Genomic DNA, 16502 nt, shown 5'->3' with positions numbered 1-16502 from the left:
TCTGACCTTCTTCCAAATTGCTACTATCTACCGCTTCTCTCAAAGCATCATCGTGGTTCTCCTCTAACCACACTTCACACAACTTAAAATCCACTCTCTCTTCTTCATCTTTTGAAACCTCATTAACACACCACATGTTACAAACCTCCACTTTCGTCTCAACTTCGGCATCCCACGTGACTTTAACATCATCATTATCCCACCTTAAATATACTATAGCCTCATTGTAATTTAACCGAGCTGAGTATAAACTTAGCCAGTCAGATCCCAAGATAACATCAAATATAAGATTCGGAATAACAAGACAGATCTGAATTTTTGACTTCCCGTTAATACAAATAGGTATGGCAACTTGTTTACACATTTGCTTGGATCGTTTACCCACAGCAGTGACGATATATGTAGATTTCACAGGCATTTCTTCAATCTCAATATCCTACTTCTTCCTGTCCTCATACCACTTCAAACTTACACATGATCTTTGACTGCCTGAATCCAATAAAGCCTGATACTGCGCCCTCCATACAACGATCATAACAACGGGGTTCTCACTTTAACTACCAACATCGACTTCATTCACTTCAACCTCCCGTAATAACTCATCTCTGACATCGAGATCATAATCCATGTGCGTCATTACACAATTTCTCGCAACATGTACTGAAGACTGATAATCTGTTCTCTCATTACCGTCTACTATCAGTTTAAATTACTTTGTCTCCTTGTATCCTGATTTCGGCTTGTACCTTCCTCTACATTGCGTTCCCTCTGAACATTGCTATTTTGCTGGTGTGACTGATTACCTACAGGTTGTTGTCTCGGTTGAAACTGACCACGGTGATTGTGTTCTTGTCTTCTGGGTGGTGTCTGATAGTTTGTGTGCTCACGTGTACTATTACTATTTCCTAACGCATCGAAACTTGCTAGCAATCTTTCCATTCCCTGAATAGACTCTATCTGTTGCATACAGCTAGCTTCGCGGATTTGGTTGGGAAAATGTCTGAGTAATAACTTCACAATATCTCTCTCCGCTGACATCCCATCTACGTTTTTACAAATCATAACGTGGGCTAAAAAATATTCAGTCATAGAAGCTCCTTCGTGTGGCCTAAATTTCCCAAAGACAATGCGTTCTCTTTCCCTGCTTTGTATAGCTTCACTCCAAAAATTTTCCGTGAAATATTTCTGGAATTCCACCATACTGGTCATGCTGCTCTTATACACCGCAAACCATGATTTCGTTTCCCCAATAAAAGCTTTACCAATTATTTCTAACGCTTCTTCCCATTCAATGATTCTTTCTTCTATTCGCTTTTCAAACCGTTTCTTAACAGTGTTTAAAAAATCTAAAGGGTTTGTCTGCCTCCCATTAAATTTAGGTAGTTCAGTTTCATTTATGAAATTAGTACTATGGCACTGACTTCCTATATTACCTTGCTTTTCTCTGATTTCTTTACGTATTAGTGCCTCCGACCTCTCAATACGTTCATTAATTCTTTTCTCTCTAGTTTCTACGTCATTTGCAATGTGTTCCTGTCTTTCCTTGGTGGCTTTAATTTCAATAGCGTATTCCTCTGCTTTCTTAAAATTTTCATTACATATTTTGGCATTAATCTCTACCTTACCACACAGATCATCGTATTGTTGTTGTACTCTTTCTCTAACTTTACTATTTTCTTTCTCTACCAACTCTATGACTTCGGTTTTATGTTCAGTTAACTTTCTTTCTACCACTTTCTCATGTTGGCTGCGTCTCATCTCCTGTTCCGCTAACTGATTCTCAAAACGTTTCTGCTGCTCTAGTGCTTCATCTAATCTATGATCTAAAGCATCCATCCTAGCATTCACTTCTCTGCTAACTTCCGTTTTAGTCTGTTCTATCTCCTTGCTAATTTCGGTTTTCGTCTGTTCTATCTCCTTTCTATTTTATTTAATCTCTGTGTGTGTTTCCTCTACTTCTTTCTTCATTTCATTCGTTTGTTCAAATATCCCTTGCATCATCACAAACAGTTGTTGAATATTCTTATCACTAATCGTATTACTTTCTTTCTCGCCGTCCATCCTAGCTACATCAGATTCTGTACTATTTTCCATGCTCCCACCACTCTCTACCGATTTTTCTACTTCAGTACTTTCATCTACAACATTCCTAGAATTCAGCGTCTCGCCTCCCTTTACTAAGTTTCCGCTACGTAATTTCACGTCCTTTTCACCTTGTGCAGCCATGATTCCCCCAAAATCACACATACAAATTATATGGACACTCACTTAACCCCCACAAACACAGATTCTACTTTTACTGCTTTCTTTCCACGAATACTGAATGGTTTTCGAGCTCCACGTTGGTGCGACAAATGTAGCTGTTCCACCTCGTCAAAACACTTGGGGAGATGAAAGTTATTATCTTGGGACACATGAATATTAAATAAACTATTTGTGGCTTGCCCGCAAATTGCCACGCAAATAGAAACAATTAACATTCCATGGTTCCCCATTTCTCTATGTAATGTTTGGGCGCCATGGTTACAGTCTTAAGTAAAACTGTAAACCAAAATTTATATTTACTAGCATAGAGACTTATACTGAAATCACAGGGGTAGGATTTTAAATAATTAACCATTAAATACCGCTTAAGAAAGAAAATTAACGCAATATTAAAATACAAATGAATTTATTATACAAAAAATGAGATGAATCGGAAAAGTTTCCTTAAAGCGTGGAGGAATTTATAACTTAATTTAGTGAATTTACTTATTGCTTGCTTTATCTAATTGAAGCTCACCAATTGCAGCTTCCGTTGAAGTCATCTGGTTTCCGTGGTTACTCGTTCTCTTCTTCTCGATGTAGACTTTGCTCCATGGACATCCTTCCTTCCTTCTCTGATATGGTACGGGCTATCTGGACTAGCACTCCCTACATGCCTAGTCTTTAAATTAGACATTGGCCCTATCCTTGTAAAAACTGATCAGCGTTGATCGTAAGATGAGAAAATTCGGAGATACGAATTTTTCCATATTAGTAGAAATCTCTATCCAACTGAGTTATACTATTTATACGGTACAGACTTGTACCAAAATTCCGAAACTTGAACTAAAGATAGTTCTTCGTCCACAATATTTACTGAATATCACACAAGCCATAAGCTTGTTTCGTTTCTCGTAGATTCGATAACATTACCGCAGCGACAACACATTGTACAAAATAACTATGTCGCGGAGCGACCACACACTGTTTCAAATACCAAATCACGTCGTTCAAAGTAGATGTTCACATTAGAAGTAGTAGTGATGGAGTTCACGTAGTTAGGTTGTAAGCTTGTAAGGTTGTTAGGTCGTAAGGTCCCGTTCTCGTGTTGAGAATCAGTATATATCCGGGCTCACCCCCACTCTTGGTAACAGTTAAATCTCAAAACTCATATACAACGAAGTATCTGATTCGATAGATCGAAACATCAACTCCCCTTCTCTTCTCCCTGGACAAGTCCAGATGGCGTGGCGATGATATAGCTGACCAGGTTGCAAGCCTCGCGCACGGGTCGCTGTTTACTAACCTTGGTCATAAAATGAACCCATGACTAACGCAAAATCCCAAGCTTCAAGAATAACCCTCCGTATACACAAATATGAGATGAAATGAAAACAATTATGTCTCAACATATTGACCGTATTTACAACATAATGAATTCTTATCCTACATAATATAATAATTTAAATAATAAAACGATGTTATCATATATACAATATGATTCCAAAAAGCCTTGATTACAAATGATTAACGTTGAATAAATATGTTATTACAAATAATTGCCGATGGCGGATAAACTTGATATCAAATGATATCGCGTAAAATGATATTATATTAAATTAGTAGGGCTGGAGAAGCCTGGACGGTTACATACGCCCTCCTGTTATTTACAGATATAACATATATGAAAATAACACACTACAACAAAACGGCTGATATATACATCATTACATCTTACAAACTCTTAATAAAAAACATATATAATCAAATCTTCTATCTCACTGTAGAGTGTCTGTTTCAACGATACCAGATAACATTAGTAATAATTCCTGCCGATTTTCTTGCGAAAGTTCGTCAGCGACACTCATAATATTTACAACAACAGGTAAATAACTCTATCTTTGCACTTCACCATCAAAGTGTTCGGCAGTTCCAGGTTATATTATATATACACCACACACACACACACACACACACGTAATCACACGTGGATTACCTCTCTTAGATGGCCGCAAGCAATTTCTTGTTTTCATTGCAAAAAAATTATATACTTAGAAAATTATTGCATTAATTTCCTTCTGCAGTTTCAAAACAAAAATCCCAAGTTACTCATGGCTTATACAATGGTGTCAGGTCTAAGTTCACAGCCTATACATGAATTCACGTTTTCTAACTCACGTACATTTAATGTTGTCAAAACAACGTCAGGGAGATATTCCACTTAATTCGCAGAAATATATCGTCTCAGAGAGCGAATATTATAAGTGCCCAACATGACTCGATTACCATCTTTCAATCTGTATGCACAAGGACCAACCCGACAATGAATCGGGAATGGACCCTGATACAACAAAAAGAATTTCTTCGTCACTTTCTCTTCACTGGACGAGAGCATGGGAACACGTAACAGAACAGAATCTCCTACCTGAAATTCGTCTAACACCTGACGTTTCTGCTGTCTGCTACGCTTCTCAGCCGCTTTAATCAAATTCTCTCTCGCTAATCTGATATATATCTGAGAGTCCCGCTGAGGTTCCTGTGTAATACCTAGTACTTTTCTCAGCTCATTCCTTGGATTGCTGCCAAAATGAACCTCTAATGGGGTGAATTTCGTACTATCATGCTGAACCATATTTATCCATTTCTCAATCAACGCTAAAGAACCAACCCACGCAGTGTGCTTGTCATGAACTAAAGATCGAAACATCCTACCTAATTCCTTCATCGTGCGTTCACACATATTCATTTGCGGATTCCTAATTGAGGAAAAAACATGTGTGATACCTAACTCTGTCATCACAGCCTTCCACTTGTTCGAGGTAAATTGAGAACCGCTATCAGATAATAACCTACTAGGCGTACCTAATTCCTGAATATACTTGTCACTAATAATCTTACTGCAACTAAGACCTGTCGCTTTACTAAATAAAAGATTGACACCTTCACTACTCGAAACTTCAATAATACCATCCTCTAACATAGCTTCAATTTGATTGTCTACTGCTTTAGCATATTTATGTGCAATCGGATATCTCGGTCCACCGAATATACTTTTATCCAGCACTGAAAATAAGTGTTCATACACATGTGTTTTGCCAGGTTTCGATGAAAATACTTCCTTGTGTTCTCTCAACACATACAACAATCGGTCCCTCTGACCTTCTTCCAAATTGCTACTATCTACCGCTTCTCTCAAAGCATCATCGTGGTTCTCCTCTAACCACACTTCACACAACTTAAAATCCACTCTCTCTTCTTCATCTTTTGAAACCTCATTAACACACCACATGTTACAAACCTCCACTTTCGTCTCAACTTCGGCATCCCACGTGACTTTAACATCATCATTATCCCACCTTAAATATACTATAGCCTCATTGTAATTTAACCGAGCTGAGTATAAACTTAGCCAGTCAGATCCCAAGATAACATCAAATATAAGATTCGGAATAACAAGACAGATCTGAATTTTTGACTTCCCGTTAATACAAATAGGTATGGCAACTTGTTTACACATTTGCTTGGATCGTTTACCCACAGCAGTGACGATATATGTAGATTTCACAGGCATTTCTTCAATCTCAATATCCTACTTCTTCCTGTCCTCATACCACTTCAAACTTACACATGATCTTTGACTGCCTGAATCCAATAAAGCCTGATACTGCGCCCTCCATACAACGATCATAACAACGGGGTTCTCACTTTAACTACCAACATCGACTTCATTCACTTCAACCTCCCGTAATAACTCATCTCTGACATCGAGATCATAATCCATGTGCGTCATTACACAATTTCTCGCAACATGTACTGAAGACTGATAATCTGTTCTCTCATTACCGTCTACTATCAGTTTAAATTACTTTGTCTCCTTGTATCCTGATTTCGGCTTGTACCTTCCTCTACATTGCGTTCCCTCTGAACATTGCTATTTTGCTGGTGTGACTGATTACCTACAGGTTGTTGTCTCGGTTGAAACTGACCACGGTGATTGTGTTCTTGTCTTCTGGGTGGTGTCTGATAGTTTGTGTGCTCACGTGTACTATTACTATTTCCTAACGCATCGAAACTTGCTAGCAATCTTTCCATTCCCTGAATAGACTCTATCTGTTGCATACAGCTAGCTTCGCGGATTTGGTTGGGAAAATGTCTGAGTAATAACTTCACAATATCTCTCTCCGCTGACATCCCATCTACGTTTTTACAAATCATAACGTGGGCTAAAAAATATTCAGTCATAGAAGCTCCTTCGTGTGGCCTAAATTTCCCAAAGACAATGCGTTCTCTTTCCCTGCTTTGTATAGCTTCACTCCAAAAATTTTCCGTGAAATATTTCTGGAATTCCACCATACTGGTCATGCTGCTCTTATACACCGCAAACCATGATTTCGTTTCCCCAATAAAAGCTTTACCAATTATTTCTAACGCTTCTTCCCATTCAATGATTCTTTCTTCTATTCGCTTTTCAAACCGTTTCTTAACAGTGTTTAAAAAATCTAAAGGGTTTGTCTGCCTCCCATTAAATTTAGGTAGTTCAGTTTCATTTATGAAATTAGTACTATGGCACTGACTTCCTATATTACCTTGCTTTTCTCTGATTTCTTTACGTATTAGTGCCTCCGACCTCTCAATACGTTCATTAATTCTTTTCTCTCTAGTTTCTACGTCATTTGCAATGTGTTCCTGTCTTTCCTTGGTGGCTTTAATTTCAATAGCGTATTCCTCTGCTTTCTTAAAATTTTCATTACATATTTTGGCATTAATCTCTACCTTACCACACAGATCATCGTATTGTTGTTGTACTCTTTCTCTAACTTTACTATTTTCTTTCTCTACCAACTCTATGACTTCGGTTTTATGTTCAGTTAACTTTCTTTCTACCACTTTCTCATGTTGGCTGCGTCTCATCTCCTGTTCCGCTAACTGATTCTCAAAACGTTTCTGCTGCTCTAGTGCTTCATCTAATCTATGATCTAAAGCATCCATCCTAGCATTCACTTCTCTGCTAACTTCCGTTTTAGTCTGTTCTATCTCCTTGCTAATTTCGGTTTTCGTCTGTTCTATCTCCTTTCTATTTTATTTAATCTCTGTGTGTGTTTCCTCTACTTCTTTCTTCATTTCATTCGTTTGTTCAAATATCCCTTGCATCATCACAAACAGTTGTTGAATATTCTTATCACTAATCGTATTACTTTCTTTCTCGCCGTCCATCCTAGCTACATCAGATTCTGTACTATTTTCCATGCTCCCACCACTCTCTACCGATTTTTCTACTTCAGTACTTTCATCTACAACATTCCTAGAATTCAGCGTCTCGCCTCCCTTTACTAAGTTTCCGCTACGTAATTTCACGTCCTTTTCACCTTGTGCAGCCATGATTCCCCCAAAATCACACATACAAATTATATGGACACTCACTTAACCCCCACAAACACAGATTCTACTTTTACTGCTTTCTTTCCACGAATACTGAATGGTTTTCGAGCTCCACGTTGGTGCGACAAATGTAGCTGTTCCACCTCGTCAAAACACTTGGGGAGATGAAAGTTATTATCTTGGGACACATGAATATTAAATAAACTATTTGTGGCTTGCCCGCAAATTGCCACGCAAATAGAAACAATTAACATTCCATGGTTCCCCATTTCTCTATGTAATGTTTGGGCGCCATGGTTACAGTCTTAAGTAAAACTGTAAACCAAAATTTATATTTACTAGCATAGAGACTTATACTGAAATCACAGGGGTAGGATTTTAAATAATTAACCATTAAATACCGCTTAAGAAAGAAAATTAACGCAATATTAAAATACAAATGAATTTATTATACAAAAAATGAGATGAATCGGAAAAGTTTCCTTAAAGCGTGGAGGAATTTATAACTTAATTTAGTGAATTTACTTATTGCTTGCTTTATCTAATTGAAGCTCACCAATTGCAGCTTCCGTTGAAGTCATCTGGTTTCCGTGGTTACTCGTTCTCTTCTTCTCGATGTAGACTTTGCTCCATGGACATCCTTCCTTCCTTCTCTGATATGGTACGGGCTATCTGGACTAGCACTCCCTACATGCCTAGTCTTTAAATTAGACATTGGCCCTATCCTTGTAAAAACTGATCAGCGTTGATCGTAAGATGAGAAAATTCGGAGATACGAATTTTTCCATATTAGTAGAAATCTCTATCCAACTGAGTTATACTATTTATACGGTACAGACTTGTACCAAAATTCCGAAACTTGAACTAAAGATAGTTCTTCGTCCACAATATTTACTGAATATCACACAAGCCATAAGCTTGTTTCGTTTCTCGTAGATTCGATAACATTACCGCAGCGACAACACATTGTACAAAATAACTATGTCGCGGAGCGACCACACACTGTTTCAAATACCAAATCACGTCGTTCAAAGTAGATGTTCACATTAGAAGTAGTAGTGATGGAGTTCACGTAGTTAGGTTGTAAGCTTGTAAGGTTGTTAGGTCGTAAGGTCCCGTTCTCGTGTTGAGAATCAGTATATATCCGGGCTCACCCCCACTCTTGGTAACAGTTAAATCTCAAAACTCATATACAACGAAGTATCTGATTCGATAGATCGAAACATCAACTCCCCTTCTCTTCTCCCTGGACAAGTCCAGATGGCGTGGCGATGATATAGCTGACCAGGTTGCAAGCCTCGCGCACGGGTCGCTGTTTACTAACCTTGGTCATAAAATGAACCCATGACTAACGCAAAATCCCAAGCTTCAAGAATAACCCTCCGTATACACAAATATGAGATGAAATGAAAACAATTATGTCTCAACATATTGACCGTATTTACAACATAATGAATTCTTATCCTACATAATATAATAATTTAAATAATAAAACGATGTTATCATATATACAATATGATTCCAAAAAGCCTTGATTACAAATGATTAACGTTGAATAAATATGTTATTACAAATAATTGCCGATGGCGGATAAACTTGATATCAAATGATATCGCGTAAAATGATATTATATTAAATTAGTAGGGCTGGAGAAGCCTGGACGGTTACATACGCCCTCCTGTTATTTACAGATATAACATATATGAAAATAACACACTACAACAAAACGGCTGATATATACATCATTACATCTTACAAACTCTTAATAAAAAACATATATAATCAAATCTTCTATCTCACTGTAGAGTGTTTGTTTCAACGATACCAGATAACATTAGTAATAATTCCTGCCGATTTTCTTGCGAAAGTTCGTCAGCGACACTCATAATATTTACAACAACAGGTAAATAACTCTATCTTTGCACTTCACCATCAAAGTGTTCGGCAGTTCCAGGTTATATTATATATACACCACACACACACACACACACACACGTAATCACACGTGGATTACCTCTCTTAGATGGCCGCAAGCAATTTCTTGTTTTCATTGCAAAAAAATTATATACTTAGAAAATTATTGCATTAATTTCCTTCTGCAGTTTCAAAACAAAAATCCCAAGTTACTCATGGCTTATACAATGGTGTCAGGTCTAAGTTCACAGCCTATACATGAATTCACGTTTTCTAACTCACGTACATTTAATGTTGTCAAAACAACGTCAGGGAGATATTCCACTTAATTCGCAGAAATATATCGTCTCAGAGAGCGAATATTATAAGTGCCCAACATGACTCGATTACCATCTTTCAATCTGTATGCACAAGGACCAACCCGACAATGAATCGGGAATGGACCCTGATACAACAAAAAGAATTTCTTCGTCACTTTCTCTTCACTGGACGAGAGCATGGGAACACGTAACAGAACAGAATCTCCTACCTGAAATTCGTCTAACACCTGACGTTTCTGCTGTCTGCTACGCTTCTCAGCCGCTTTAATCAAATTCTCTCTCGCTAATCTGATATATATCTGAGAGTCCCGCTGAGGTTCCTGTGTAATACCTAGTACTTTTCTCAGCTCATTCCTTGGATTGCTGCCAAAATGAACCTCTAATGGGGTGAATTTCGTACTATCATGCTGAACCATATTTATCCATTTCTCAATCAACGCTAAAGAACCAACCCACGCAGTGTGCTTGTCATGAACTAAAGATCGAAACATCCTACCTAATTCCTTCATCGTGCGTTCACACATATTCATTTGCGGATTCCTAATTGAGGAAAAAACATGTGTGATACCTAACTCTGTCATCACAGCCTTCCACTTGTTCGAGGTAAATTGAGAACCGCTATCAGATAATAACCTACTAGGCGTACCTAATTCCTGAATATACTTGTCACTAATAATCTTACTGCAACTAAGACCTGTCGCTTTACTAAATAAAAGATTGACACCTTCACTACTCGAAACTTCAATAATACCATCCTCTAACATAGCTTCAATTTGATTGTCTACTGCTTTAGCATATTTATGTGCAATCGGATATCTCGGTCCACCGAATATACTTTTATCCAGCACTGAAAATAAGTGTTCATACACATGTGTTTTGCCAGGTTTCGATGAAAATACTTCCTTGTGTTCTCTCAACACATACAACAATCGGTCCCTCTGACCTTCTTCCAAATTGCTACTATCTACCGCTTCTCTCAAAGCATCATCGTGGTTCTCCTCTAACCACACTTCACACAACTTAAAATCCACTCTCTCTTCTTCATCTTTTGAAACCTCATTAACACACCACATGTTACAAACCTCCACTTTCGTCTCAACTTCGGCATCCCACGTGACTTTAACATCATCATTATCCCACCTTAAATATACTATAGCCTCATTGTAATTTAACCGAGCTGAGTATAAACTTAGCCAGTCAGATCCCAAGATAACATCAAATATAAGATTCGGAATAACAAGACAGATCTGAATTTTTGACTTCCCGTTAATACAAATAGGTATGGCAACTTGTTTACACATTTGCTTGGATCGTTTACCCACAGCAGTGACGATATATGTAGATTTCACAGGCATTTCTTCAATCTCAATATCCTACTTCTTCCTGTCCTCATACCACTTCAAACTTACACATGATCTTTGACTGCCTGAATCCAATAAAGCCTGATACTGCGCCCTCCATACAACGATCATAACAACGGGGTTCTCACTTTAACTACCAACATCGACTTCATTCACTTCAACCTCCCGTAATAACTCATCTCTGACATCGAGATCATAATCCATGTGCGTCATTACACAATTTCTCGCAACATGTACTGAAGACTGATAATCTGTTCTCTCATTACCGTCTACTATCAGTTTAAATTACTTTGTCTCCTTGTATCCTGATTTCGGCTTGTACCTTCCTCTACATTGCGTTCCCTCTGAACATTGCTATTTTGCTGGTGTGACTGATTACCTACAGGTTGTTGTCTCGGTTGAAACTGACCACGGTGATTGTGTTCTTGTCTTCTGGGTGGTGTCTGATAGTTTGTGTGCTCACGTGTACTATTACTATTTCCTAACGCATCGAAACTTGCTAGCAATCTTTCCATTCCCTGAATAGACTCTATCTGTTGCATACAGCTAGCTTCGCGGATTTGGTTGGGAAAATGTCTGAGTAATAACTTCACAATATCTCTCTCCGCTGACATCCCATCTACGTTTTTACAAATCATAACGTGGGCTAAAAAATATTCAGTCATAGAAGCTCCTTCGTGTGGCCTAAATTTCCCAAAGACAATGCGTTCTCTTTCCCTGCTTTGTATAGCTTCACTCCAAAAATTTTCCGTGAAATATTTCTGGAATTCCACCATACTGGTCATGCTGCTCTTATACACCGCAAACCATGATTTCGTTTCCCCAATAAAAGCTTTACCAATTATTTCTAACGCTTCTTCCCATTCAATGATTCTTTCTTCTATTCGCTTTTCAAACCGTTTCTTAACAGTGTTTAAAAAATCTAAAGGGTTTGTCTGCCTCCCATTAAATTTAGGTAGTTCAGTTTCATTTATGAAATTAGTACTATGGCACTGACTTCCTATATTACCTTGCTTTTCTCTGATTTCTTTACGTATTAGTGCCTCCGACCTCTCAATACGTTCATTAATTCTTTTCTCTCTAGTTTCTACGTCATTTGCAATGTGTTCCTGTCTTTCCTTGGTGGCTTTAATTTCAATAGCGTATTCCTCTGCTTTCTTAAAATTTTCATTACATATTTTGGCATTAATCTCTACCTTACCACACAGATCATCGTATTGTTGTTGTACTCTTTCTCTAACTTTACTATTTTCTTTCTCTACCAACTCTATGACTTCGGTTTTATGTTCAGTTAACTTTCTTTCTACCACTTTCTCATGTTGGCTGCGTCTCATCTCCTGTTCCGCTAACTGATTCTCAAAACGTTTCTGCTGCTCTAGTGCTTCATCTAATCTATGATCTAAAGCATCCATCCTAGCATTCACTTCTCTGCTAACTTCCGTTTTAGTCTGTTCTATCTCCTTGCTAATTTCGGTTTTCGTCTGTTCTATCTCCTTTCTATTTTATTTAATCTCTGTGTGTGTTTCCTCTACTTCTTTCTTCATTTCATTCGTTTGTTCAAATATCCCTTGCATCATCACAAACAGTTGTTGAATATTCTTATCACTAATCGTATTACTTTCTTTCTCGCCGTCCATCCTAGCTACATCAGATTCTGTACTATTTTCCATGCTCCCACCACTCTCTACCGATTTTTCTACTTCAGTACTTTCATCTACAACATTCCTAGAATTCAGCGTCTCGCCTCCCTTTACTAAGTTTCCGCTACGTAATTTCACGTCCTTTTCACCTTGTGCAGCCATGATTCCCCCAAAATCACACATACAAATTATATGGACACTCACTTAACCCCCACAAACACAGATTCTACTTTTACTGCTTTCTTTCCACGAATACTGAATGGTTTTCGAGCTCCACGTTGGTGCGACAAATGTAGCTGTTCCACCTCGTCAAAACACTTGGGGAGATGAAAGTTATTATCTTGGGACACATGAATATTAAATAAACTATTTGTGGCTTGCCCGCAAATTGCCACGCAAATAGAAACAATTAACATTCCATGGTTCCCCATTTCTCTATGTAATGTTTGGGCGCCATGGTTACAGTCTTAAGTAAAACTGTAAACCAAAATTTATATTTACTAGCATAGAGACTTATACTGAAATCACAGGGGTAGGATTTTAAATAATTAACCATTAAATACCGCTTAAGAAAGAAAATTAACGCAATATTAAAATACAAATGAATTTATTATACAAAAAAATGAGATGAATCGGAAAAGTTTCCTTAAAGCGTGGAGGAATTTATAACTTAATTTAGTGAATTTACTTATTGCTTGCTTTATCTAATTGAAGCTCACCAATTGCAGCTTCCGTTGAAGTCATCTGGTTTCCGTGGTTACTCGTTCTCTTCTTCTCGATGTAGACTTTGCTCCATGGACATCCTTCCTTCCTTCTCTGATATGGCACGGGCTATCTGGACTAGCACTCCCTACATGCCTAGTCTTTAAATTAGACATTGGCCCTATCCTTGTAAAAACTGATCAGCGTTGATCGTAAGAGGAGAAAATTCGGAGATACGAATTTTTCCATATTAGTAGAAATCTCTATCCAACTGAGTTATACTATTTCTACGGTACAGACTTGTACCAAAATTCCGTAGACTTGAACTAAACATAGTTCTTCGTCCACAATATTTACTGAATATCACACAAGCCATAAGCTTGTTTCGTTTCTCGTAGATCCGATAACATTACCGCAGCGACAACACATTGTACAAAATAACTATGTCGCGGAGCGACCACACACTGTTTCAAATACCAAATCACGTCGTTCAAAGTAGATGTTCACAGTAGAAGTAGTAGTGATGTAGTTCACGTAGTTAGGTTGTAAGCTTGTAAGGTTGTTAGGTCGTAAGGTCCCGTTCTCGTGTTGAGAATCAGTATATATCCGGGCTCACCCCCACTCTTGGTAACAGTTCAATCTCAAAACGCATATACAACGAAGTATCTGATTCGATAGATCGAAGCATCAACTCCCCTTCTCTTCTTCCTGGACAAGTCCAGAAGGCGTGGCGATGATATAGCTGACCAAGTTGCAAGCCTCGCGCACGGGTCGCTGTTTACTAGCCTTGGTCATAAAATGAACCCATGACTAACGCAAAATCCCAAGCTTCAAGAATAACCCTCCGTATACACAAATATGAGATGAAATGAAAACAATTATGTCTCAACATATTGACCGTATTTACAACATAATGAATTCTTATCCTACATAATATAATAATTTAAATAATAAAACGATGTTATCATATATACAATATGATTCCAAAAAGACTTGATTACAAATGATTGACGTTGAATAAATATGTTATTACAAATAATTGCCGATGGCGGATAAACTTGATATCAAATGATATCGCGTAAAATGATATTTATATTAAATTAGTAGGGCTGGAGAAGCCTGGACGGTTACAGGGGTGAGATCTCAATTAATTTGTCTTTTCTAATCTACACTTAGAAAGAAATGCACTATGTGACCACTAACTGCATAATTCATTAAAAATATGTCTATCTCACTCCCAATGATCATCTATAGGCGGTTTGTTCATAATTCAGTAAATATTTGATAAGTATCTTTCCATGCAAGTGTTCGTTATTGACTTGATCACGGCCTGTCTTTATTACATAAGTACTCTAAAATTCCAGTAATTCCAGTCCTTTTACGTGACTTTGTCCCTACATATGAACGTGTATTTACTACTCAAAATGTGCATTAAGTCTGTTTTATGGCTTGTGTTATTGTTACGTGAGTACTGGTGTGCATAATTCCAATCAATAATGGCTAGTATTGGAAGAGAATGAATGTGGCTTTCTGAAATTCTGATGACTCTGCAAAACAAAACAAAGCCACATCCATACAGGCCATGAAGGCCCTTGGAGGAGTGGTACAGTAGGTAAAGGCTTCCGCTATCGTAACCTCAGCACTAAATGGGATAGGGTGGTTATCTCTACACCCTACCGTTTTTGCCACCAGGAATTACCCTGGTACGGGTCTTTGGTGCACACTGAGTGAACCTCACGTCCAGGTGTAACTCCAAAAGCGGAAATCCACCTTCTTAAATTCAACTTCTGACGGGGGCTCGAAATCACGTCCTTCTAGATGAACTGAACGCGGTTTACCATCTCGGCTAGGCAGCCTCTTCAACTGAAACTGAGGTGGGAGAAATCAGTTGTACATTGACCAAGAGTTGGGTTTTAACATACTCTAATGTGTTACCTACAACTGAGTGTACTCCCTTCAATCCTTCATCCGAGGATCCGTGAGCAGCGATCTACCGCAATCTACGTCTGCCTCCTTCTCATTTTCACTCTACTTTCTTCTCCAAAACATTCACTATAAGCCTTAGACAAGCATCCAGTAAACCTATCTCTTTGTTTTAATAGCTGCTTTCATAGACTTCTCTTTTCCCCAGCCCTGGTAATCACTTCCTCATAAGTCATTTTTTCCGCGTAGGGTATTTTTCCCGTCTTCCCCATCACCACAGCTCGAATACCACTAATCTTTTCTTTTCAGTTTTACCAAGGGTCCATGTTTCCGGGCCATAAACAAGATTCAGGATATAACTATTTATAAATTTTATGTTCACTTCTTTATATACACCTTCAGTCCTCCTTTTGTTGAATACTTCTCGGGCTTAGACTATTCTGCTTTTTATGTTAGTTGCGCTTCGTCCATCTGCCGTAATTTGCGCCAAAATATGTAAAAGTTTCATCTGTTATAGTGGTATGCTCCTAATTTTAATATTGGCGTTCATTCACACACCATTGCGTCTGTCTTCCTTAAGTTAATCATTATGTTGAATTTAATGCTCAAAATGTAGACCATATTTTCCAAGCATTATTTCAGAAAGTAATAAACGTCCTGCAAAGGTTTGCGGTAACTTTAGCAAACCTAAATATTTAAACTTTCCCGTCATTAATTTTGTCCCTTTCATTATTTAGTTTTCACATTCATTCACAGCATCTCCGATGTACAGCCGCTAAAACCTAGAATGGGCGCATGGTGTTGTACAGTATAAGTTCCATGCAAGCACACTTTTCCAGACATAACTGAACCCACAGATATAATATTTGTTATGGGTACACACGTTTTATTAAGTACATGAGAGGTGAATAATGTTTTGATAATAATTAAAATTACCGGGCGAGTTGGCCGTTCGCGTAGAGGCGTGCGGTTGTGAGCTTGAATCCGGGAGATAGTGGGTTCGAATCCCACTGTCGGCA

Source organism: Anabrus simplex, chromosome 2 (assembly GCF_040414725.1).
Source record: "Anabrus simplex isolate iqAnaSimp1 chromosome 2, ASM4041472v1, whole genome shotgun sequence".
NCBI classification, from domain to species: domain Eukaryota; kingdom Metazoa; phylum Arthropoda; class Insecta; order Orthoptera; family Tettigoniidae; genus Anabrus; species Anabrus simplex.
Note: the sequence above shows the minus strand (reverse complement) of the source record.